The sequence below is a fragment of the Phoca vitulina genome, unplaced genomic scaffold (genome assembly GCF_004348235.1).
Source record: "Phoca vitulina isolate PV1807 unplaced genomic scaffold, GSC_HSeal_1.0 scaffold7, whole genome shotgun sequence".
Classification (NCBI taxonomy): Eukaryota; Metazoa; Chordata; class Mammalia; order Carnivora; family Phocidae; genus Phoca; species Phoca vitulina.
In genome coordinates, this window is record NW_022589710.1 from 35869536 (window position 1) to 35895470 (window position 25935).

Below are 25935 nucleotides of genomic sequence, written 5' to 3' on the forward strand. Positions count from 1 at the left end.
CTCCCCCCCCCCCCCCCCCCCCCCCGCCTTATTAGTAGAAAGCTCCAGCAGCCCCACCCCCCACCTCTCTACCGCCTCACTCCCACCCTCCCCGCTCTGTAGGCCTCTTTTGTTGTTGGGAGCTAACAAAGTACTGTAATTTGCTGGATATTGTGGACAGCGGACAAGCCAAGGGGTTCCTGGAAGAATTTCTGTAACCTGCCTGAGCTCTCTTCTCTTAAAAATTGCTGGTTAACTATCTCTTCTGTTTGGGGAATAGCCGGAACTTTAAAGTTAGGAATGTTGTTCAAAACAAAGATGTTTATTTTTAGAGACAGAAAATATTTTGAGCCCATTTGCCATAACTGCTTTTTTAAGAAACAAAAACCATGAACTTGAAGTGGGTAATCCCAAAGTGAAAACAAAAATCTTGCTGAAAGAATTAGCAATATATATATAAACATTTTGAAAACAAACTGCATTTTAATTTTAGCTTTCTGTATTTGCTTTGTCAAAATTAAGAAAATTTTGCTTAATTACCACAGTTGTTCTGAAATGTTCCTTTTCCTTGCATGTCTTGTCCCATGAAATTGATGTCCTGATATAGAAGATAAAAAATGTCAAAGGAGAAAAATATTTAAAGAAATTTTGTTGTTAGTGCAAAGGGCATGGTGTTAAAACTAGTGGACAGGCAGTTCTTGGCAACGGTGTCATCCCGATTAATTTTTATCTTCATGATCACATGAGTAATCAAGTCTTTGATTTGTAAAGAATCGTGATTCTTTAGTTTTCACTTGATTAGTCCTAGTTTGCAGGAACAGTGTAGTGTGCAATATAGATAAAAATCAAAGATGGGGTTAGTAACACAGACCTTCCCACAGGATCTTTGTGAGCAGAACCCCAAACCCTTTACAGATACAAAGATCTATTTAAAGGTTCACAATAACAATGATAACATTTTAGGGCTGTCTTCCAACCCTATCACTTCCTTCTTCTAGTGGGAAGTTGAGCTTGGGACGGAGGAGGTACCCTAGTGTTCCTGGACCAGCGCACTCAAGCTGTCGCCTGCTTTTGTGGAATCACAGACCTCTGTGGGACATTGCACAAAGGGATTGGTGAAGTGAAAGTACTTTGATTGATTTAGACTAACAGAATAGGAGAAATTGAGTGAGGTAAGAAATACTCATCAATAGCAGCCAGAACATGGGGGGGAAAAACCCCCTCACACCTTAAACAATAACAAATAAAACTTTCAAAATATTAACATTTACAGTAAATAGTTTTTTCTGGTTTTTTTGGCATGAATCTTTAAGCAGGTGTATTTGAGGGACTAACAGTGTGTCCCCAAGGTGATGCTTGGCTGCTGAGGTAGAAGAGCTGGCTGATAGCTTCTTCAGGGTTCCGGAGCTCCCAGACTGTGCCAGAAACCTCAGGATGAAAGAGGGTTTCTGGCCAAAGTGCCTGTTGCAGGGGCGCTGTATCTTAGCAGATCTCTCTGTTTGACTTTGCTCTGCCCTAGGGAGGTCTGTGGACCGAGATCATCCCGATGATTCTGGTTCAGACTACAATGGACCTGGGGGTCCTGTATTTTTCCTAACCTGATCCCAATAATTTGCTATGGGTTGGCCTTAGAAATCTAAAATATCTCACTTTTGGGAGAGTCCTTTTTTCCTTTCCTCCAAGAAGATTTTATAAGGGTTCGCACAGGGACCTGGACTTTGCCAGTTCTCCCAGTGTGGATACCTTTGGGGTAGACCTCAAGCCCCTAAGGACTTGAAATAGATCAAGGCCTGTCTTCATTCAAATCTCTGGGGTGCTTCCAGCAGCCTTGAGGCGCTAGAAGCCTCTCAGAGGCCTGCGGACCCTGATGGGAACCTGGGGAAGAGATTTCCCAGAGTTCTTGTGCTGTAGGTGCTCAAGAGGATCTAGCAGTCCTTGCTTGTATACAGATTTTAGGGCTTCAGAAAAATACACCTCAATGTCAGTTCAACTACAACAGATTCTTTGCTTGGTTCCTGATCAGTGTGTGCTGGGGCTCTGTTTTATGAAGTTATAGGTGTGCGTTTGGTGGCTATGGATTGAGCTGGTTGCTTAAAGCTTATGTGATATTGCGATAGTGGATACCATTATATTTGAATTGTTTCTTATTTTCTTTCTCTCTTTAAAGATTTTATTTATTTATTTATTTATTTGAGAGAGAAAGAGCACTTGTGTGAATGGGGGAAGAGGCAGAGGGAGAGAGAGAATCTCAAGCAGACTCTGCGCTGAATGTAGAGCCCGTCTCAGGGATCGATCTCAAGACCCTGAGATCACGACCTGAGCTGAAACCAAGAGGCAGAAACTTAACTGAGCCACCTAGGCACCTGCCCCATCTTTCTTATTTTCAATAACCAACAAAATATGTTCCTTTTGACTGCTTTGGTCATCTTTTATGGTCAGAGAAACTAAGATAATATAATGACTTGTTTAAGGCCCCCCAGTGAGTGAGGGGGAGGATAAAAGGGGTCAGAACTGCTGTCCCTGGATGCCCAGTCTGTCGCTTGTCCAACAAACCTGTTATTGAGGATTAACATCCACTCAGAGCTGGAAAAAGACCAACTGAGACCTAAATCAGTTCTGATCATTGGTCTCTAAGGATGAAAGGATGTGGGATACATTAATTTGCTGGACAATTCATTGTCCCTTGGGATAAGAGAAAAATAAAAACAAAATTGTCAGTCACCAAAAATGGCACAGTGAATTATGTCTGGGTTTGGAAAATGTCCAGTCCTATAGATAGATTATGGGAAACCCACAGGGAGAGAAAAGAGGTGCATCATGACGGTTTCCATATGTAAAAATAGCAGGCCCAGGCCACTTGAAGAAAATGCTGGGAAGTCTATAACTTAAACTGTAGTCAAAATAGGAACTATAATTCCTGACCAAAACTTCACTTTTTAGGTTTATTAGCACTCACTGCCAAGAATTGGTAAGCTTAGAAACAATAGGTCAAAAGTTTAGCGGGAGGATTTTGGGGAAGGAATTGTATCAACAGGAGGTCTCTGAGAGTTTCCAATTTTCCTGCTGAGAAGGTGTTGATTTGCTTGCCTACATTCACATTTTGCCTTCATAGAGACTAAGGAAACCAGGGAAGTAGAAAGAAGAACCGCTTTAATTCTAATATTTTATTTATTTATTTATTGATTGATTGATAGATAGATAGATAGATAGATAGATAGATAGATAGATAGATCTTATTTATTTGACAGAGACACAGCGAGAGAGGGAACACAAGCAGGGGGAGTGGGAGAGGGAGAAGCAGGCTTCCCGCCAAGCAGGGAGCCCGATGCGGGGCTCGATCCCAGGACCCTGGGATCATGACCTGAGCCAAAGGCAGACGCTTAATGACTGAGCCACCCAGGCGCCCCTTAATTCTAATATTTTAATATTGTGATTGAAATAGCGCTACAGAATGCTTTGGAAGATTTACCCTGGTGCTAATGGTCACAGCTCTGATTTTCTGGGCTGATCGTGGTATTGTTAGGAGCCAGTATGTAGAGCTGAATATTTACCAATGGTGTTTGGGATCAAAGAGGCATATTTCATTTTTCATAACGAACGTATCCATGTTTTCCTGTGTGTTTATTGCTTTGTTTGCTTAATCTCCATGTCTACCTCTTTTCTTCCCCGGTGTTTCTCATGTCATTTTATGACTGTCTTAAGGTGTGGCTTTCTGCGTTTTCCAGGCCGGGCCATTTGACTTGGCACACGTGGTCTTCTCTGGATGGTGAGTGGGTGGGTGAAGATGAACTGGCACATGTGGGAACTTGAAGGTGACTCTGCCCTGTGGGACCGGCATGTCTAGATCTCTTGGTCTGCACCCGATAAATCCATACCACCCAATGAGGCCTGTAGTCCCAGTTAACAGACCTGCTGTGGGGGGCAACGCACACCCTTATCTCCTAGGCGGGGAAGTGGGGGGCAAGTTGGTTAATACAGCTTATATTTGGGGCCAATGAGAAATCAAGATAATGATTTGCTGACACCCATTCTTTAAAGTATCAAACAAGAACATTCAGGCATAACGAGCCCTTCCCTGTCCCAAGCACTTAAATAATGCAGTTTGCTTCATTTGCTCAGTACATGTTGCTGGTTCTTTTAACAGTGTAAAGCACCCCAAATCCTTGAGGAATCTTCTTTTACATAGGGACAGAAGGAATTAATGGATTTGTGAAGGTGATAATATGCAGATCATAATTGAACCCTTGATTTGGGGATAATAACCTATAATAAAGGCCTTTGTCTATAGTCAAGGGTAGGAGGGCTGCAGCATAGGGCATGGAGGATTCTGTTACATCCAGAGTAATAGAAGGCCCTGACCTTCTATTCTGTGAAGGCCCAGACTGGGGAGTTTGCGAGCCTTCCAGGAAAATGACCTTGTCTTCCATCAGGGGAAGGAATGCATGTAAGAGAAGTCTATTCTGTATCTGGAAAATGCTAGGGAATTTAAAGAGTCCTACTGCCTCACAAACCAAGAAGACTGTAATGAGAAAAACTGAGGTAGGGCTAATTTGTCTCAATAATACAAGCTATCAAGAAGCCTCTCATCATGCAAGTTTTATCAGCAGATCAACTTCAGAATCTTGTCCTTGTTGCAAATATGTCTTCTCTATCAGGCAGGGAAAGGAGACCCAGCACCCCTAAAAATGAACTTCTGGTTGAGGCCACCTGCCCCCGATTTAGCCCCAGTGAACGCTGAGCTGTGAGTAGAGGGAGGAGACAGGCAGGTCTAGGCAGAAAATCCCCGTGAGGGGCCATCAGAGCCCACAAAGGATCTCCACCCCGTGAATTTAGTTACCATAAATAGTCTCTTGGTTTTCATTTCTTCCAAGAAAGCCTCTCCAGGGAGCTAGTGTATCCTAGAAAGGAAGCTGGGAAGGTGGAAAAGATAATTTGACATAGACTGTTAATTGTGTGCAGGGAGAAAGGGGAGAGTGGTCAGATAGAGCAGCACTCAGAAAGGAAGGGGCTTCCCAAGTTCATCTTCCAGGGCCTGAGACAAAGGAGGAACATGACAGGTACTCAGATAAATAAACAACAGAAGATACAAATCTTTCAGTGTTTTCCCTTTAGCATGCCACAGATTACATATTTTTATGAATACCGCAAAATTAAATTCTTCAATAAGTCTGAAAAAGCAAGGAGAATTCAAACTAGAAGAGGTTATTGTGGGGATTGTGTGATGGACCTCACCGGGGCACTGAAAGGACTTAGATTTATTATTTTTATTTTTATTAACCACAAATCACATTCTTAAGGGAATATTTTCTTGTTATTTCTTATTTTATAGATAACCTTCTACATTTTATGTACCTTATTTTAAATTGGTTGAAGGGATGTGGCAAATGTTGACTTTAAGTGGTTTTAAAAAAATGATGTGAGTTACATATATTTCATTTAGAAGGTGAAGTAGCAATAATACTTAAAGATTTTTTTAAAGGAATTTTTATTTTTAAATAATCTCTCCACCCAATGTGGGGCTCGAACTCACAACCCCAAGATCAAGAGTTGTGCACTGTACCGACTGAGCCAGCCAGGAGCCCTGCTTAAAGATTTTGAATGAGAATTTTCTAAGAGGCATCCCCCTCTAACACAACAATTTTTATTTTTGCCCTTTACCTTTTTTCCCATACATTTGTATGGTTACATGCCTATAAAGTATTTGTATTCTCTTTATCTTACTTAGTATTTTCTTATTTAATATTTTGCATAGAATAATGATTGCTTTTGTTTTGATTAGAAACATATTTTTTTCACATTGATGTACCAAATTTTGCAAAGCATTCCAGTGTTCTGAGGATCTATATATCTATGTGTACCTATATTTACATATCTTTTTGTTTTTAACAAATTACTTCTTAAGATAAATTCCCAGGAGTGGGATTACTGAGGCAAATTGCATGAACATTTTTATGATTCAAGCTATATGTCACCAAATTGATTTCCAAAATGGTAATTGTCTATATAGTGGAGAAGTATATCAATTTCTTTGTCCACGAGGTGAACTTTTTTGCATGTGTTTGTTTAGTCTTTGCATTTCCTCTTATGTGAATTGTCTGTTCATATGTGTCAGAACTTGGTTTGTTTTTTAGAGGAAACTTTATGTCTTCCAATGACATTTGAAGCTGTTCACATGATTGTTTCTTGTCTTGGGTTACTTTGTGGGATATTGCTACTGAAGCATTTGATCCAGGCGCCTGGGTGGCTCAGTAGGTTAAGGGACTGCCTTCAGCTCAGGTCATGATCCCAGAGTCCCGGGATCAAGTCCTGTATCAGACTCCCTGCTCGGTGGGGAGTCTGCTTCTCCCTCTGACCCTCCCTCCTCTCATGCTCTCTCTCTCACTCTCTCTCTCTCTCAAATAAATAAATAAAATCTAAAAAACAAAACAAAACATTTGATCCTTGGCATCAGAGATACAACACAGATTACTTTCTCTAAAGGAATGGGAAAAGTCCAGGTTAATTCCTCTCTTGATGAATTTAATCTATCACGGAGCGTGTTGCTGCATTTTGTGCGAAATGTCCAGTGGTTAAGATACTGCGTGTTCACACCACTTGGGGAAATACAAACTTCTCATGGCCTTAAGTGCTGTGGCCTTGCAGAAGCCATCAGAACAAAAGGCACAATTACTGATGTTCGTCACTGGAAACTACCGTGCTTCTGACTGACCAGCTTGACGAACCGCTGTTGGATTGTCGAGACTATTAGCTGCATGTGAATTTCATTCCTCTTTAAAATAACATTGGAGAGGAAGAGTATATAATCCAAGCATTTGATCGAAGGGAAATAATAAAGCCTGTAATCCTGTTGCAGCTTACAGTTTCTTGATCATGTTTGTGCTATGTTTCTCTTGAGCCTTTTAGCGAGCTCTGTGAGGCAGGTAGAGCTGCAAGTCCCTGTGTCACAGCAGAGGAAGGAAGCTCGGGGAGTGGCAGGGGCTTGGTCACGGTCATGGTCATGGCATGGGGACGTGGCAGAGCCAGGAGGAGAAGCAGTTAGTTCTTCGTGCATCCTGAAAAATGTCAACTTGAATAATGTAAACCTTGGGGTGACTTCAGTGAGGAGCTGCATACAGTTCCATACATGGTTTTCATTAGAGATAATGGCAGTAAAATTTGTACTAATAATGGTGAGTTTAAGTCACCAAAGAAAACCTAAATCATATTCCAGATATTGTATGTAGTGGGTCAAGGAATTTCCATCATGACTGATTAAAAGCAAATGTTGATGTTATTAAGAGTGAATTATATAATTACTTGAAGTGTTTACTTTTCCTGACCATCTCATTTTGGGATTATATGAAATAGAGGTTGAGAATGTGGATTCAGGAGTGAGACAGCTGGGGCTCTGAGACCCAGCCCCCAGGCTGAGCCACCTGGAGAAGGAGCCCTCGTTATCTACAAACTGGTGGTGTAAGTATCTGTGTCAGAGATGTTTGATGAGGTTGGTATCACTGCTTCTCCCTCTGACCCTCCCTCCCTCCTCTCATGCTCAACGCTCCTCAACGCTTAGTGCATAGTAAGCACTCTATTTTGTCATGAATTAGGTGTTGTTTATTGGTAAATATGCTTCGTTTTTCTTTATTCTTTTATATTTAAAACCTTAGTATCAAGCAGGCACTTAGAGTGAAGAACTCTAATTTTTATTACAGCATAAACATTACAAATAGGAAACAACAATTGGTTCTTAACACAATCCTGATTCATTATAACTTCTTTTATAGAGCCTTCTAGTTATTTTTTTTTTTGACAGAATTGTATGCAGTGAGGAAATGTATTTTTGGACAGACACACTTTGTATTGACTGTGGGTTAATATTTATTGTGATCTTGTCCTTTCAACCATGTTTAGTGTTATGAGTCAAGCCTCAGGAATTATCTACATTCCATGAATTCCATTTGGACATGAATCTTTGAGAGCAGTTTTTGGCCTTTGATATTTGAAATGAGCTTTGCTTTTGTGGATATTTTATTATTTTATAATAATGATCTGGGCATGGCCAAATTCAGTTTCAATAAACACAGAAAAGGGCAGAATTTATTTGAACATGTATGATATAGGAGAGATTATAATCCATTTTAGATTATTCAAGGATCAGTTACGTAGTTTTTGTAGATATTTGTATTCTTCTTGTTCTTCAAATCTGTTGCCTTTGTCTATTTAATAGACACTTGTCCTTTCTAGGGAATGAGATGGGAAAGACATGTTTTCATTGTTGGACCCTTTTACTCTTAGATGTGTCAAACATTAGCCTTAGTGTACTGTTGTTCTAGGATATATATAGCATTTACCAATCTGGCTGAAACTTTCACTAATATAATTTTGTCTAGAGTGGGTCTTCTTGGGTATAGTTCTGTACCTTTAACTTTCTCAGTTTTCTGCTGTAATTGAGGAATAAATTGACCAATATAGTGTCATATTCTATTTAATGGAGAGTAACTAGACCCTGTATACTTAGATTGCTGAGTATTTTTAGAGACTTAAATTACGAATATTATGAACATATTGAACACAACTGAAGTTTTCTTTGAGGTTCATAATCTTTTGGTACACTGCAAAATTTCAGAGTCCTTTTATATTATTGTAAGTACAAGCTTCATTGTACTTAGATACAGAGAAGTGTCAGTTAATAAAGGCTGGAAATGCAAAAAGAAAAAAGAAAAAATTTATATTAGATACTATTATTCTTTCCCTGTAGAGGTAGGGAATTTGGGAAAAGTTGTCCTAGACTAGAGCTTGATGTTTTCTGTCATAAAATATAAATGTAGCACTGTTTCTATTGCTTTTTTTTTTTTTTATGTTATGTTAGTCACCATACATCTATTGCTTAAAATACAGAAGCTAGTGAATTGTTTTGAAATGAAAAATATGCATTGTGGCATCGGGAAGAGAATTTTGTGAAGGGGCCCTCAGGTGGTGGTGGATGGCCCAGTGGAGAGCTGAGGGCCCAGGAGACGGAAAACAGGTGCACAGGTCAAAGTTGAGAGGAGAGACACAGCCAAAGTGGCAGGACGAGAGGGGCGGTGCGAGCATCTTCCCGCTCCTAGACCATATCCGACAAGGGCAAACAGACGTCACAGACCACAGTGAAGGCAAAATCTCTAGGATTGGAGGGTGGCGGGGGGCGGGAGGGATCAGCAGCCTTGTGGGGGCAGAGAAGTGACTCTAGGCACAGTGTGAGATAGGAGGTACCTGGTGAGAATGCTTCGTGGTTCTGTCCATCCCTCCCTGCGTTGACTCCCCGCAAATGTGTTTAGTACCTACTCTGCATCAGGCTTGGTGTTTGGTGGGGTGGCTACAAAGAAGAAAGTGGTACTCTCAAGGAACTTATGGTCTACTTGGGATCTCAGACATGCAGGCCTGACAGTTGTGATATTTGTACTGAGTTGGAAGTAGAGGGTAGGGTGGGTGGGGAGCCCAAAGGCAGGTGGCCTCCCTCTGCCTGGGCTCAGGCAGGAGAAGCAGCATGTGCAAAGACAGAACAGGGAGAGAGAACATGGGCCATTAGAGAGAGCTTCATTTGCCATGTGTGTAGCCTTGGGCCTCTGCCAACAGTGTTAAGGGATGGGTTGAAGAAGTGAGCAAGTGCCAGATCTTGAAGAACTTTGAACGCTGTGCAGTTGTGGGGGAGCCTTTGAAGTGTTTTAAGCAGGGAAGTAAAATAACTAGACAGATGATTTTAAGAGCACATTGTAGTAGACACTGATGGGCCGTCCAACTCTTTCTTTAATGGAGAACTCGCCCAGCCTCTGGGCCTTGCCTCTGCGGCGGTGAACCCCCTCACTTGGGGTTATGCCCCTTCCCAGGGGAGGTGTGGGCATAGGGCTTTCACATCCAGCGACTGATGAGGTGGGACTGTGAAGGCCATCTAGGCCCAGCTGACGACAACTCTGAAGGGCCATTTAGCCCACAGAGCTCACCATGGGGTTGGGGGGAGGCCGTCCGGCAGCCTCAGCTTCTTCCTCTGCCCAACCCTGCTTCCTTCTCTGCTCTAGCCACCTGGGCCTTTCTGAGTTCTGATCTCAGTGAGGCTCAGGCTCTATTTCAAGTTCCCCTTGTCGTGCTAGGGTCGCGCATTGTCTCCAGGGAGGAAACACTGCCCATCATAAGGCTCCTCTTGTTTCCTTTCTCAGAAGGATGACACTCTTGCATTGCCTGTTGCAGTCTCTAAATAACTGTTTCCTAGATTTAAAACAATTTTCTAGTAGAAAGTTAAGTCTGGACCCTGTAAACTCTCATGGCCGTCAGTGAAGTCATCCGTTCTATTTGGAAGATGTTGAACTGTGAGCCGCTGAAGTAGAGCTGTTCAGTAGGCAGTTAGCTCTGTGTTTATTTGAGGTATTCAGCTTACATTTATCGAACACTCAATTGAAGCTGAGGGATGATGTTCTGAGAATCAGGAAGTTGAATGGATGCTGATTTTCTTAATTGTACCTGCCCCTCCCCCTCCCTGTGCCAACATGGGATTCTGTCGCTTTATAGTTAGGTGACTGGGCCCTATAACCACCTGTGTTGTACTAGCACCAACAGATAATGGTGCCATTTCACAGGATCAAAGTAGCTTTAACATTCCCAATGCCTCTGTCGAGAACAAAGTTCCAAATGCACTGTTGGGTGGGCTCACTACCTACAAAAGCATGCGTACTGGCAGACACATAAACTTTATCACCTCTCTTTAATGTCCTTGGCCAAGGGATGGGACTCTGACTAATGCACCAAAATGAATATGTGTGCTTGGGTAATTGAGAGTTGATGGTACCTTTGTTTTCTTTTTAGCTGTATGATCTTCAGATAAGTAATGATTTTTTTTTTAAGAATAATTGACTGTGGGGCACCTGGGTGGCTCTGTTAAGCGGCTGCCTTTGGCTTAGGTCATGATCCCAGGGTCCTGGGATCGAGCCCCGCGTCTGACTCCCTGCTCAGCGGGGAGCTTGCTTCTCCCTCTACCTCTGCTGCTCCCCCTGCTTGTGCTCTCTCTCTGTGTGTCAAATAAATAAATAAAATCTAAAAAAAAAAAAAGAAAAAGAACAATCGACTATAATTCCTATGATGCAGGGTGGAATGCATGCTTTATTGTCCACTTGTTTATTATATGGAATGTTCTTCCTTTTTTTCTTTTTAAATCATAGACTTTGATTTCCAGAGGTAGGTAGAATAGAGGTAATTTCAAGATTATTAGGTGCAAAATCAATTATTAAGTGCAAACTTCATTTACCTACCGGATGTATATCAATTCTGTATCTCATAAATTGGTATCTAAATTGTTTGATAGAGTATTTTGTACTGGGGCACCTGGCTGGCTCAGTAGGTAGAGCATGCGACTCTTGATCTCTGCGTTGTGAGTTCGAGCCCCAAGTTGGGTGTAGAGATTACTTAAATAAATAAATCTTAAAAAAACATTTTGTACTTATTGGGGGAGTAGTCTTACTAATTTTGTTTTTAAATGGCATGGACTGGGGCACCTGGGTGGCTCAGTTGGTTGGGCTTCTGCCTTTGGCTCAGGTCATGATCCTGGGGTCTTGGGATGGGAGCCTAGGGAGGAGTCTACTTCTCCCTCTGCCCCTCCCCTGCTTGTGCTCTCTCTTGTGTGGGGTCTCTCCTCTCTCTCTCCCAAATAAATAAATAAAATCTTTTAAAAAATGGCATGGACTGTTCTCTATTAAAGAAATTATAAAGAAAACCCTAACAGCATGGAAATGATAATCATTTTGAGAAAAAGAAAATAATTTTTAATAATAAAAGAATTTATCCTCTGTTTTCATACTGTCAGAGAATGTCATATAATGAGAATGTAAGTGAATCTTTGCACTTTTCTATTAGAAAGGCAGATTTGAACTGATCAGACCCTCTCTACTCTCTGTGGGTCCATGGGATAGTGGTCAGCTTGTGGCCATAGAAGAGAACTGCAATGACTGTCCTTCAGGAGGATTCAGAGTCTCAGCACCCCCCTCCCCCCAGCCACCCCACCTCTGACCGCCCCCGGCCTCATTGGCCTTGCCAGCCAGACTGGAGATTGATCACCACCCGGAATAACTCAGTAACTGAACTGGAAGGCTATATATAACTTCTAGAGCAGCAAGGAACTGGTTTTTCTACATTCCTGGTGTTTGAAATAATGCTTGAGATGTGGTGAGATGCTTGAGTTTGGTACTTCTGGGGACTGTGAGTCCTGCTTTTTGTAACATCGCAAAATCACAGATTTATCTAGCTGGAAGGGCTCTTAGAGAATGTCTAGCTCCACCCTTATGTTATAGGTGAGAAGAGTAGGGTTCAGATATGTTAAATGCATTCTCTACGCTTGGGCCAGAACGAGGACTGGAACTCAGGTCTGCTAAACCACTAGGCCAGGAATAATTCTGTGACATGGCATTGCTTCCTCACAAGACGATGATGTGGCTCTGGTGTCCCAGGCCTGCGTGGGAAGCGCTGTCCTTCACCTGGTAGCCAGCCCCCAGCTGGTGTATGCCAGTCCTTGCCTCTCTTACCCTGGGCAGGGATGTTGAGGCTAGACTTGGTTATATTCTGGCTCACATGAGCCTGGGTCCTTATTACTGCTGACCATTCACCGTTCCTGCCCTACTGGACGTTAGTCTCATGATATGAGTCACGTAATTATTTGATTTAATCTGCACAGAACAGAGTGGGGGCACAGTGGTAACAATAGCCAGGAATCAAGGAAGGTGAGGGAATAGGTTTCCCTCTAGTCTCAGGGTCCAGATTCTTAAGGATCGATTATCTTGCTAACCACCTAGCATAGTGCCTGAAACATGCAAGCTGTACATTAATACTTTTTGGGTAATTTATTGACCAATAATAAATGAACAGAGGCTAAACAATAACAGAACTTTTTTTTTTTTTGAGAAGTTGAGGAGACTTAACTTTGCTGTTCTTTTCCGGTTCAGGTTTTTTTTTTTTTTTAAAGATTTTATTTATTTAATTGACAGAGAGACAGCGGGAGAGGGAACACAAGCAGGGGGAGTGGGAGAGGGAGAAGCAGGCTTCCCGCTGAGCAGGGAGCCCGATGTGGGGCTCGATCCCAGGACCCCGGGATCATGACCTGAGCAGGAGGCAGACGCTTAACGACTGAGCCACCCAGGTGCCCCTTCCAGTTCAAGTTTTTATATAGCATCAAGATACAGTGTAGGCATTATAACAATGTTTATGGAGACTAATAACATGGAAATGCTAATGCCTAATATTTAGCAGAATTAAACAAATTTGTGATATAATTAACAACTTCGTAAAAGCAAAATAAAAAAACCTATGCTGGAGATAAAGATAGTCTAAAACTTTATGGATAGATTTTATTCATTTTTTTTTGTTTTGTTTTCTGTCTTACTAAAAAATCACTTTAATAAACACATAGTACTTATATAGTACAAAAAATCCTCTTAAAAGTAAATAAAATGTATAGTCCATTCTGTAGAAAATAAATGTGAACTGTGGTTTGCCTTTTTATCCTTATGGTATACAAAATTTAGATTTAAAGGATTTTTTTTTCACCCTCTAAAAGTACAGATCCATTTCTTAACCCTTGTCTCTGTTGTGGTGGACTGGAGGGATAAACTTAGTTTTGTACTTATTTGTGCTTTATAATGTGAACAAATTCACTTGTCCTGGGCAGCCTTCTCCTCCACCAGTCTACATTTGCCAGGTCCTTACCTGCTTTAGCAGGGAAATCTTAAGGGTAGGGTGCTAGAAATTGGTCCTTTTCTGTTTAAGCCTGTTTTGACAAGCCTTGCTTTTTTTGGATTCCCCAAGGCAGTTAAATCCTGCTGGTGTTTATGCTCCTCAAACATGCTCTTCCTGTCTCTGGAAAATCTTTCACACTTACTCATCTTTGCATCCCCAGTGCCTGACAGGTAGTGAGCACTCAACTGGTCTTTGTTAAATGAATGAATGAATACGATCCCATCTGGAACCCTCAACTTTCCATGACTCTGTGCCATGTTTTGGTAATACTTACCTTAAGCCTGAGTGCGAGAAGAAAATTGGACCTGGGGAGCGCCTGGGTGGCTTAGTTGGTTAAGTGACTGCCTTCGGCTCGGGTCATGATCCTGGGGTCCTGGGATTGAGTCCCGCATTGGGCTCCCCCTGCTCTGTGGGGAGCCTGCTTCTCCCTCTGCCTTTGCCTGCCACTCCCCCTGCTTGTGCTCTCTCTCTCTCTCTCTGTCAAATAATAAAATCTTTAAAAAAAAAAAAAAAAAGAAAATTGGACCTGCAAGCTTCTAAATTAAATAAAAAACTTGGCAACCATGTACATGTGATTGAGGGCTCTAGTGGGACTTGGCCATCATAAGACAAATCGGACCGTTATCTGAGGAAGGTGGATTTTGTTGATTTCCTGTGTAAGTGAACACAGTTAAAGAGAAAGAATGGGTACCTGGCCAAGCAGCAGCTGCTGCATCTGATGATAAAGGCGTGTGTGACTTGGGTCGGTTACAGTAGTGCACGGGCCAAAAGGAAAAATCCAATCACTCCACCTTTGCCCGTTTGTAATAGTAAATTAAGTTCTGAGTGTGAAAGCAACTTTGCAGCTGCCACTAAAATTGACAAATATTTTTCTAAAGAAATAGTACATTTCAGAAACAAACTCCTCATTTTAACAGCCAACATATTTTTGGCTGTTATGTTTGCTGGCAAACATTTCAAATTTAGAAATATTTCTTTTAAATATCTTGGAAAGACTAGTGTTTGGAATTTTATTTTTTTATTATTTTTATTTTTTTTAATAAAGATTTTATTTATTTGAGAGAGAGAGAGAGTACCAGTGGGGTGGAGCAGAGGGAGAGGGAGGAGCAGACTCCCTGCTGAGTGGGGAGCCTGACGTGGGACTTGAACCCAGGACTCCCGGGATCAAGACGTGAGCAGAAGGCAGACGTTAAATGGACGGAGCCACCCAGCTGCCCCTATTTCTTAGTACTAAATCCAAAGTGGGGCTGAGACTTAACAGCTTCCCCAACTACATCGCTCCAGTTTGTTCCTTCATTTGTTCACTCTTTTAATCTTTCCTCAAACATTTATTATGTGCCCACCATATGCCACACACAGCATTAGATGATAGAGGTAAACAGTAAACAAGACATAGTTCCTTCCCCAGGCTCACTGTCTAGAATCTGCAGAAGATGGAGGGTTGAGGGAACCGCTCCAAGGGACAGGTGGGCTCCACAGTGGAGCTTCAAAGGGAAGGGTTTCTCCAGTTAGCTGGCATTTCAAGTTGCCGTTCAGGGCCCACAGCCTCTAAAATCGATGCCAGGATGCTTGCAGTATACTCCAACATGAGATGCCAGGAGGGGGCTAACAAGAATGAAACGATGGGAGGCCAGCAGGGCTGAGGTTATTCCTGGAGTGGGGACCAGAGAGAAGTGATGTGTTAGTTACACAGCTACTTCTTTGGGGAAGAAGGCCAATTCACCTGAAGCCAATTTACCGAATGGGAAATGAACCCAGTAATTGTTTCTTTTCACTAGGAAGGTTTAAGCAATTCTTGTAAGATACGATGGTCTTAACAGCTTTTTGAGGATGTGTGTGGTGTTTAGGGTGGCCTCTTTTCAAAGCGTGCTGGCATTTTATGCAAGATTCAATCTGTGTTTGCTTTGCTGTAATGGGAGGGGGCTGGGGCAGAGAGATCGGAACACCCTGGACTGCTGATCTAGAAGAGAGAGGAGATTGAGGGGCAGGGAATGGGGATCTAGGGGAGAGGCAGAGTAAGAATATATTCATGAGGAGTACAGTCATTAAAAATATATATTCTTGAGGGCCAAGAATTCACGGGAAAATATTTTTCTTGTGAATAATAATAAGCCAATTTATTTTTATTTTTATTTTTTTAAATATTTATTTATTTGACGGAGAGAGACACAGCGAGAGAGGGAACACAAGCAGGGGGAGTGGGAGAGGGAGAAGCAGGCTTCGAGGGAGAAGCAGGCTTCCCACTGAGCAGGGAGCCCAGTGCAGGGCTCGATCCCAGGACCCTGGGATCATGACCCGAGCCGAAGGCAGACGCTTAATGACTGAGCCACCCAGGCGCCCCAATAATAAGCCAATTTATTATGCCCCTCAGTACCTTCTTCTTCTCTCTCTCACTATTTCACACCCCACCCCAGGCATTGTGAATCCATTGCTTCTAGCCAAGACTCTCCATCAATTCAGGGTCTCTAGGGCGCTGAGACTACATATGAACTTCCTAGAGCTTAGAACTGGAATATGGATGTCTTCAAGTGACTTGGCATTGAGAAATATTTAAGTTTAATTTTCATTTAGTAAATTTCATTTACTGAAAGCACATACAATTTCATTTTTCCACAGTGAATTTTCCTTTTTCACAATAAAGAACAATTTGCATTTACATCTCATTTTGTGATTTTCAACATGCTCTATCTTGTCCTTACAGAAAGTCTGAGTTCATTTAACTCGCTTATTCATACCGTCTCGTGTCCCAGAGAAAGTTGGAAGTCATCTGTAGGAAAACATAGAATTAAACAGAATAAAAAAAAAAATAGAGAAGGACCTTGCAGCGAAGGGGAAAAAGTGTAGTTGAATAAAGCCAGTGGGAAAGCAACTTGTTTCCATAAAGTCATTTGTAATTGCTAGAGCTGGGCTATGCCAGCCAAAAAAGAGGGGGAAACTTTGTTCATAAAAATAACATGGTCATTAGATGAAAAGAATAAATGCTCCGGATCACAGTTTTTCTTGGTCCAGAGACCTGAGAGAATGTTCCACAGCGTGTTCTTGTAAAAGGAACACCGTGTGTCTTAACGCCCGGTACCCCTGAAATACGGTGGAAAAAGTGGCATGGTACGTTTCTCTCGCCTGGTCCCTCTAATATCCGGGTCCCTCTAATATCCGGCTCGGTAGGGCTTACGGGATTATACCAGAATACATTTTAATAGAAGCAGTTCTCTGAGGGGCTACAACAATGCAGTTCAAGTTCAGAGTTCCCCACGGCTGGACGGGATCCAAAGACAACATCCAGGAATGGGTGGGCTCTTGGTCTTTCAGGCATTCCTCTGTGACTGTTGTTTCTTGGAATCCACTGTTTTAAAATGTGCAGCCGAGAACTCAGGGTAGAGTCTTTGGCAAGAACCTGAGAGGCTCTGAGTTGGCTCAGACAAAATCATCATCCTCATTTCACAGATGAAGAAACGGGACCTGGGAGAAGTTAATGATTATCCAAGGCCGTGTGGTCCGTGGCAGAGCTGGGACTAAAGCCAGATTCTTCTGACTCTGAATCTAGGGCTCTTTCAAGCATTTCGTCTCTCTTCTCTAGCTTAAGTGGAATTCTATTAGAATTTTGAAATGGTAAGAACGAGTGTTTTAAACATCCACAATGCACTCCCTACTTAGATGTTCAATTTTTGGGTAAAAGGAGACATTGACTGTGGAGCTGAAGTCCCACCGCCCATTCTTTTGCCCTCACTCTGCAGTTGGTGGGTGTCGTTCCTGACCCTGTATCTGTTCTTTTACCATACATGTGTGTGTGTGTGTGTGTGTGTGTGTAAAATTTATATAAAGTACATAAATGACTTCATAGTATATGAGTCCTTCTGCACTTGCCCCCCGCACTCCCCTGCCCCATTATAGTTTTGATATATAACCATGCTGATACTGGTTGGTCATTCATTTTAGCTGTGGCATCGTCTTCCTTGCATGAATCAACCACAGTTTATCCATTCTCCTACTGATGGGATTCAGTTATTTCCACTTTTTTCTATTATAAGTGATTCTGCCATGAACATTCTTGAATATGTCTGTCTTTGTGCAATATTTTTTTAAAAAATTGTATTTTCAGGTAATCTCTACACCCAATGTGGAGATCAAACTCACAGCCCCAAGGTCAAGAGTCGCATGCTCCACCGACTGAGCCAGCCAGGTGCCCCTCTGTGCAATTTTAGAGCATTTTTTAGTTCAGAAATTGAAGTCACCAACAGTTGCCACAGTCAGATGCTGAGTCCTCCTGGGAGAACCTTGCATCCGCCCAAAATGCCGTTTGGGTCCATTTGCAGCCAACGCTGTTCTGGCCTCAGTGCGCCTGCCCTGGCCTCCAGCTCGTTGTATGTCTCTAGTCAGTTTGTTCAGGTTCTCGACTGTGGCCTGTTCCAAGCACCATTTATTTCTCAAGGACCCTACCCCACCCTCACTCCCCCCCTGCTCCCAAGAGATGACCTCACTTCTTATTTTCCTGAGAAAAATGAGGTCATCTGATGAGAGCTTCCTAAATCCCTCTCTCCCAAACTCCTCAGCATTTCCACTTTTAGAAGGATGCGAACAAGTCATTATAAACCATAAATTCTTTATGGAACAAATGGAGGTATAATTTTTTTTCTTAAAGCTTCTCAGACCTAAAATTGGAATTTTGTCTTACCAGGAGCTGCACCATCTTCAAAATTACTAATTCACATACCTTCTGGCCACAGCCTCCAGCAATTCTAGCTTAATGGTCACTGTCATGGGTCTTCAAGTTCACAGAGACATCAGTCTGGGTGCTTCTTCACTCTCTCCGTTCACCCCTTCCTGTCTGCACGGCCTCTCTTTCCATTTCCTGCTCCTGTCAGCTCCCACCCTAGACCTGTCCATCAGAGCCCTGCTTATTTCTGCACGGATCTGCCTGGCTGTCATGTGGGAACTTTCCTTTTTCTCCTGTGTTTGAGATCTAGTGTCTGTTTGTCTCAGTTTTAGTTGACTTTTCTCTTTTGTTGGAATACTTTCTTTCCTCTTTCTTGTTTTACTTTCTTATTTTGTTGGAGTAAGTCTGCCAGTAGCTTTCTAAGAGCGAGTGCCTAGGACATGAATTTTTTGGAGGCTTGCATGTCAGGAAAGGACTTTTTTATGTCCTAACACTTGATTAATACTTCAGCTGGATATAGATTACAGGTTGAAAATCATCTTCTGATTTTTTAAAATTGTGGTAAAATAATACCTATGACATGAAATTTACCACTTTAATCATTTTTAAGTGTACAGTTCAGGGGTATTAAGTACATTCCCATTGTTGTGTAACCATCCCCACCATCCATCTCCAGATCTCTTTTTTCTTGCAAAACTGAAATTCTATACACATTAAGTAATTAAAAATTAACTGAAAGTTAATTAAAACAATGAACTCCCCATTCCCCCTCCCACAGCCCCTGGCAACCACCATTGTACTTTCTGTGTCTGTCACTTTGACTGTTGTTGGAACCTCATGTAAGTGGAATCATGCAGTATTTGTCTTTTTGTGACTGGCTTATTTCACTGAGCATCATGTTCTTCCGTGGCAGCCGTGTTTAGCATATGTCAGAATCTCCTTCTTTCTTAAGGTTGAATAATATTCCAACGTATGTACATGCCACATTTTGTTTATCTATTCATCCATGGATGCACACTTGGGTTGCTTTAACCTTTGGCTACTGTGAATAATGCTGGCTATGAATATGGGTCTATATATATCTCTTTGAAACTCTGCTTTCAATTTTTTTGTGGATATACCCAAAAGTGGAATTGCTGGATCATATGCTAATTTTATTTTTAGTTTTTTTTAAGGAACCTCCACACTGTTTTCCATGGTGGCTGCACCATTTTACATTTCCACCAACAGTACACAAGGGTTCCACTTTCTCCACATCCTTCACAGTACTTGCTATATTCTGGATTTGTTTGTTTGTTTGTTTGTTTTGGATAGTAGTCATCCTAACGGGTTTGAGGTGGTATCTCATTGTGGTTTTGATTTGCATTTCCCTTTTGATTAATGATGTTGACCTCAAGTCCTTTGCCCATTTTTAGTTGGGTTATTTTTTTGTTGTTGAGTTATGGGAGTTCTTTATATATTCTGGGTATTAATTTCTTATCAGGTATATGATTTGCAAATATTTTCTCCCATTCCATGGGTTGCCTTTTTACTCTGTTGGTAGTATCCTTGGATGCACAGAAGTTTTTATTTTTTATTTGTTTATTTTTAAAGATTTGTTTATTTATTTGAGAGAGAGAGAGCGGCGTGGGGCAGAGGGAGAGAGTGAATCTCAAGCAGATTCCCTGCTGAGTGTGGAGCCTGACTCAGGGCTCGATCTCACGACCCTGAGATCATGACCTGAGCTGAAATCAAGAGTCAGACACTTAATCCACTGAGCCTCCCAGGTGCCCTGATGAACAGAAGTTTTTAATCTTAATGTAGTCCAATTTATTTTTTCTTGCCTTTGCTTTTGGAATCATATCAAAGAAATCATTTCCAAATCCATTGTCATGAAGCTTTTGCTCTGTGTTTTCTTCTGAGAGTTCTATATCTTTAGCTTTTATGTTTAGGTTTTCTCAGAACTTTTAATATTTCCTCTCTGTCTTCTATTGTCCAATATAGTTATACAAAAGTCTGATGCTGTTCTGATTCTTGTTTCTTGGTGTGTGGTCTATTTTTTTTTTTTTTTTAATCTCTGGGAGATTCTTTATCCCAACTCTTATGAAATTTTGCAATAACGTGCTTTGCTGAGAGTCCTTTAAAAAATATTTTTTGGGGACACGTATTATGGTCTTATCAGATAGAAATACTTGTCTTTCAGTTCTGGAAAATTTTCTTGTATTACTTGTTTGATTATTTTCTTCTCTGTGTTCTCAGGGATGCTAGACCCACTGGGTTGGTCCTTTAAGCTTTATATTTCTTTTTTATTATTCTCTTTTTTGTTTATGGGAGATGTCTTATTTTATGTTCTAACCCTTCGCCTGATCTTTTAAAATAGAACATAAAAAAGTTTTTTTTCATAATACCCTGTTCCAGTCTTACTGCCTTGCCCAGCTCCATTTTCTTTGTCCTGACTTGGTGTTCTTGGCTTAGCTTCCCATGGGGCAGAAGCATTTACTTTGGGGGGGGGGAGGTATATGCCCAAGTTACCTGAATTCAAAATAGAACAGGAATCTGTCCCTTGAAACTGAAGCCATAATTTCTGATGTACATCTGAAATTTCAAAACTGAACTCCTATATTGTCTCCAAACCTGTCCCACCTTTATCGTTCTCTGCCTCGATTCATGGCTTCTCCATCCTTCCTGATGCCTAAGCCAAAAATTTCGGTGATTTTTTTTATTCTTCTCTTTCTCACACACATGACATCAAATCCGTCAGAACATCTTGTTGGTGCCATCTTCAAAATCTATTTAGAATCTGACCACTAATCACTACTACTCTGGCAGCTCTGGTCCCAGCTAGCGGCATCTAGATTTCTGTCATTGCGTTTTTCTCCTAGCGTTTTATTATGAACAGTCTCAAACATACAACAAAGTTGCAAGAATTTTACACAAATACTTATTCTCAACACCTAGATTCCACCCTTAACGTTTTACCACCTTTGCCTTATCATTTATTATCATCCACCCATCCCTCCGCCCATCCATTCTGTAATAACCTTTTAACTTCATTCCTAGTCCCATGTTTTGTTCCTAACGTATCAATCCAGGTGATAATTTTGAAACGTAAGTCAAATCGTGTCTCCCCCCTGCTCAAAACCCTCATACAGCTGCCCATTTCACTACTACTGACTCTATAGTTTTTATGATTCCCAAAAGGGAAGATTGCCTTGGTAACTTACAGATTCCGGTGGAATTGTGAATTCATACTGAGCTTCTGTGCATTTGCATCACTGAGGGTGAAATTGACTTTTGTCTTTGGAGGAAATAAAACGAACTATACTGCTGTTCAGGAGGGCCATAATTAAAATCTTCAACCATTTGTTCCTGCCCAAGGTAGTTTTCTTGCATTTTGCTCTTCATTTCATCATGTGTGTGGGTGTGGATGTTTGTAAACAAGACTAAGTCTGATCTCATAAGGGCTTTCTAAAATTAATTCTGTCTAATAGAATATGACTTTTGCTTGGGTATTTTTTTTAATGGAAATAGAAGTATATTGAATATACTGCAAGGGAGTAGCAGGTAGGACAGCAAAGGAAAGACTCTTCTGCTGCTTGGGTATTATTAAAAATCCAGTGAGTAAAGAAAAAGCTAGTGAAATGTGTTAGCAGCATGCAAAACAAAAACTTTAAAATATATCTCGTTATATGTACATTGTCATGTGAAGGTATAATAAATGGAAGAAATGGTGATTCTGTTTGTAACTGATATTGTGAAGCCTTTTATGAGTTTTATTTTTTTTTTAAGATTTTATTTTTATTTATTTGACAGAGAGAGAGAGACACAGTGAGAGAGGGAACACAAGCAGAGGCAGAGGGAGAGGGAGAAGCAGGCTTCCCGCTGAGCAGGGAGCCCGATGCGGGGCTCGGTCCCAGGATCCTGGGATTATGATCTGAGCCGAAGGCAGATGCTTAACGACTGAGCCACCCAGGCACCCCCTTTTATGAGTTTTAAAATGAAGTTCATTTTATGGGGTCCTTTTTTAAAAAAAAGTCAATTATGATCAATTTCAGTTTTTATTTTTCCCTTAAGTTTTCTTTTCTTTCTTACATTTGCCTCTAGGTTCCTCTTTTTGTGTTTGTTTTGATCTCTTTCATTCTTGGAGGCTTTCCCTCGATGTCTGGTAATCTTTGACTGTCTGCTCATATTTAAGAGTGAGGAATGAAAAAGCCAATTAATGGGATTTCACAGTTGGGTGATGTGGCAGGGAACTGACCTTTCCATTTAAGAACACCAAATATCAGTATCTGGAGGTCTTTTCTAGGGGGAAGGGATAGATCCTGATCCAGAACAGGATCCTCTGAAATCCCATCTGTGGGTATAGCTAGGGATCTGGAGAATAGATCTGGCTGCAGGTGCTTTTGGAGGAGGAGGATGGGTGAGGGTTGGGGGTCCTACTGTTGCTGTGGAGACATGTCTAAAATCTTGCTATCAGCCCTGATCTCCAGCATACTGGTTTTTGTTTGTTTGTTTGTTTTTGTTTTTAGACCTAAGTCTCATCCTCATCTTCTGCTATATCTCTTGCCACCATAATCCACTCCTCTTAGGGATTCTTCAAAGATAGGGATGGGGAAGCTGAAGTTAATAGGAAAGCCAGGAGTCTTTGGTAGCAATTTAGGGACAAAATATAATGAGGTCATGGGCAGAGGTGATGACTAAAGGAATGAAGAGATATATGTGGAAAAGAAGTAACCCAAACCATTGTCCATACTTAAAACTTGAAACCATATCCAGGGCTTTGGGGAGATTGGCAACCTGGTGGTAACAAAGGCAGGAGGCTTTCGCTGGGGGAATTATGATCTTTAGAAAATTTCAGTGTGTGGTAGAAGGGCAGAATTTCAAGGTTAGAATGTACTGATGGAAAGGAAAAATAATTACTTCCTGCGTGCAGGCTTTCTAGATCTGTGCTAATTTAACACATCAACGTTCCTAGTTTGAGAAGTTTTCATCCTTAAGTTTTTCTTTTTTTTCCTTTTCATTTTAGTATTGTGAGGAGGTTTTAATTTTTACTGCTGATTAAGAAATGGGAGAATCCTGATAAATTCTTTTCACAGATCATAGTAAATACCATTTATATACTGTCGTGCATCTACCACAGTAAGCACTCAGTAAATGTTAGTTGTTACTGTGGTTTTTATGTTTTATATGCTTTTTTATTGAATTCCAACAGCCAGCCTATAAGATACACACTATCATTCTCATTCTGCAGCAGTGGACCCTACAGTTCAGAGCAGCTGGGACTTGGTCAAGGCCAACACAAAGCTCTTTTAGGGAAGTGGCTACATTCAGCCAGAACGTTGTCAGGGTTGGAGCAGGTGGGTTAGCGACACAGTTGCTATTGGCTGGTGAGTGACACGCTTTGTTGTGAGCTAACAAGCACAGCAGTATTATATCCAGAGAACTGCTACACACTTGTTTTCCAAAAGTGTAGTGAATAGTTAGAATTGATTTTTCCTGCATTTTGTGGTGGTCATTAGAAAAATAAAGTGCCTGAAAAGAGATAGCAGCATGGAGCTTAAAAATGACCGGGTCTGATTTTTCCGAAGACATCCAGGGGGCAACAGACACATGAAGAGATGCTCAACGGCAATGGGCAATGCAAATCAAAACCACAATGACATATCATCTCACACCTGTCAGAATGGCTAGAATAAAAAAGACAAGAAGTAACAAGTGTTGGTGAAGATGTGGAGAAAAAGGAACCCTCACGTACTGTTGGTGGGAATGCAGACTGGTGTAGCCGCTGTGGAAAACAGTATGGAGGTTCCTCAAAACATTGAAAATAGAATCAATGTATGATTCAGTAATTCCACTACTAGGTATTTACCTAAAGAAGATGAAAACGCTAATTCAAAAAAATATATGCACCCCTGTTTGTTGTAGTATTATTTACAATAGCCAAGATACGGAAGCTACCCAAATGTGCATCAATAGATGAATGGATAAAGATGTGGTGTAGATATACAATGGAATGTTGCCATTTGAGACAACATGGATGGACCTAGTGGGTACTATGCTAGGTGAAATAAGTCAGAGAAAGACAAATACCATATGATTTCACTTTCATGTAGAATCATGTAGAATCTAAACAAACAAAAAGCAGAAACAGACCCATAATACAGAAAACAAACTGATAGGGGCGCCTGGGTGGCTCAGTCGTTAAGTGTCTGCCTTCGGCTCAGGTCATGATCCCAGGGTCCTGGGATCGAGCCCCGCATCGGGCTCCCTGCTCCGCGGGAAGCCTGCTTCTCCCTCTCCCACTCCCCCCGCTTGTGTTCCCTCTCTCGCTGTGTCTCTCTCTGTCAAATAAATAAATAAAATCTTTAAAAAAAAAAAAAAAGAAAACAAACTGATGGTTGCCTGAAGGGAGAGATGTCGGGGGTGGACAAAACGGGTAAAGGGCAGCGAGAGATACAGGCTTCTGGTTATGGAAAGAATAAGTCACAGCGATAAAAGGTACAGCAGAGAGAGTATCGTCAACGGTGTTATAATAGGTTGTGTAGTGACGTGGCAGCTACGCCTGTGGTGAGCACAGCATAATGTGTAGACTTGTGGAATCACTGTGTTGTCCAGCCGAAACTAATGGAACATTGTGTGTCAGTTGTACTTCAATTAAAAAAAATCACCTGGTCTGCGAATTTGTAGCAATAGCTTCTGGTTCGGGGTGATGAGAGGACAGGTTATAACAGAACTAGGAAAAGTTGATGGAAAAAGATGAAAAAACTGCATATGTGCCACCAACTTTCTTCTGTGAGCTTGTCAGCAGATCGAAGCTGGTAACTGTCAGTTGCTAGGAATAGCGCTGTAACTCAACCGACAAAGGGACGTCCTTTGGAATTGCTAGGTAGATCATAAATAATGCGGTGCCAATGAAGACTAGGAAAAAAATGATGGGAAAAAATGATGACCTTTAAATCACCCCATTAAAGAATTACCTGTGTGCCTACTTCGTCATGTCATGCTATACCTTCTGATCAGCCTCTGAAGATGAGATAGAAGTCTCTTTCCTCCTGCTGATACAGTTTTCAGGGCTCAAAAATAAGAGACCTGTTGAGCTATGTAAAAGACTTTTAGGAATCTTTTCTAGAAATTTCTGACAAAGCCAGAAAAGTTTTCTAATATTTAATTTGTGTCAAGAGAGTATGTTCCTCATTATGAAGATATAGATATACAAGTTCCATAGCAAATAAATTGGAGAACTGACCCTGAACTAAATAATACCTTATTCCCCATTTTCTTGTCCTTTCATTAAAATAAAAACAACCATGTTTCTCTTATTGTAGCAGAAATATGCATTCACCATTTGAAATTTTAAAAATGCAGATAAGCAAAAGGAAGGAAATAAAAATCATCCATAATTCTGTTCATGAGACATAATCTCTCTTCAAATTTTATTTTTGAGTTGAAAAAAATTCTAATCATAATAATCCAAAGTAAATGCCAACCTTTCTTTCTTTTTCTTTCTTTCTTTCTTTCTTTCTTTTTCTTTCTTTCTCTTTCTTTCTTTCTTTCTTTCTTTCTTTCTTTCTTTCTTTCTTTCTTTCTTTCTT

The 25935-nt window shown here is 41.2% G+C and overlaps 1 protein-coding gene across 3 annotated transcripts in view; it reads left to right on the forward strand.

Moving 5' to 3' along the window:
- The window catches only part of SYNE2 (spectrin repeat containing nuclear envelope protein 2), a 315865-nt gene that overhangs the window by 22065 nt on the left and 267865 nt on the right, over positions 1 to 25935 (forward strand). Inside the window, exon 1 of one of the 3 annotated variants that reach the window (XM_032405278.1) lies at positions 1032 to 1151. The exons of the other annotated variants lie outside the window; for them this stretch is intronic. The gene's annotated coding sequence lies outside the window, so the exon portion shown is untranslated. Of the gene's footprint in view, positions 1 to 1031; positions 1152 to 25935 lie in introns of those variants that run through there. 3 annotated transcript variants of the gene reach the window in all.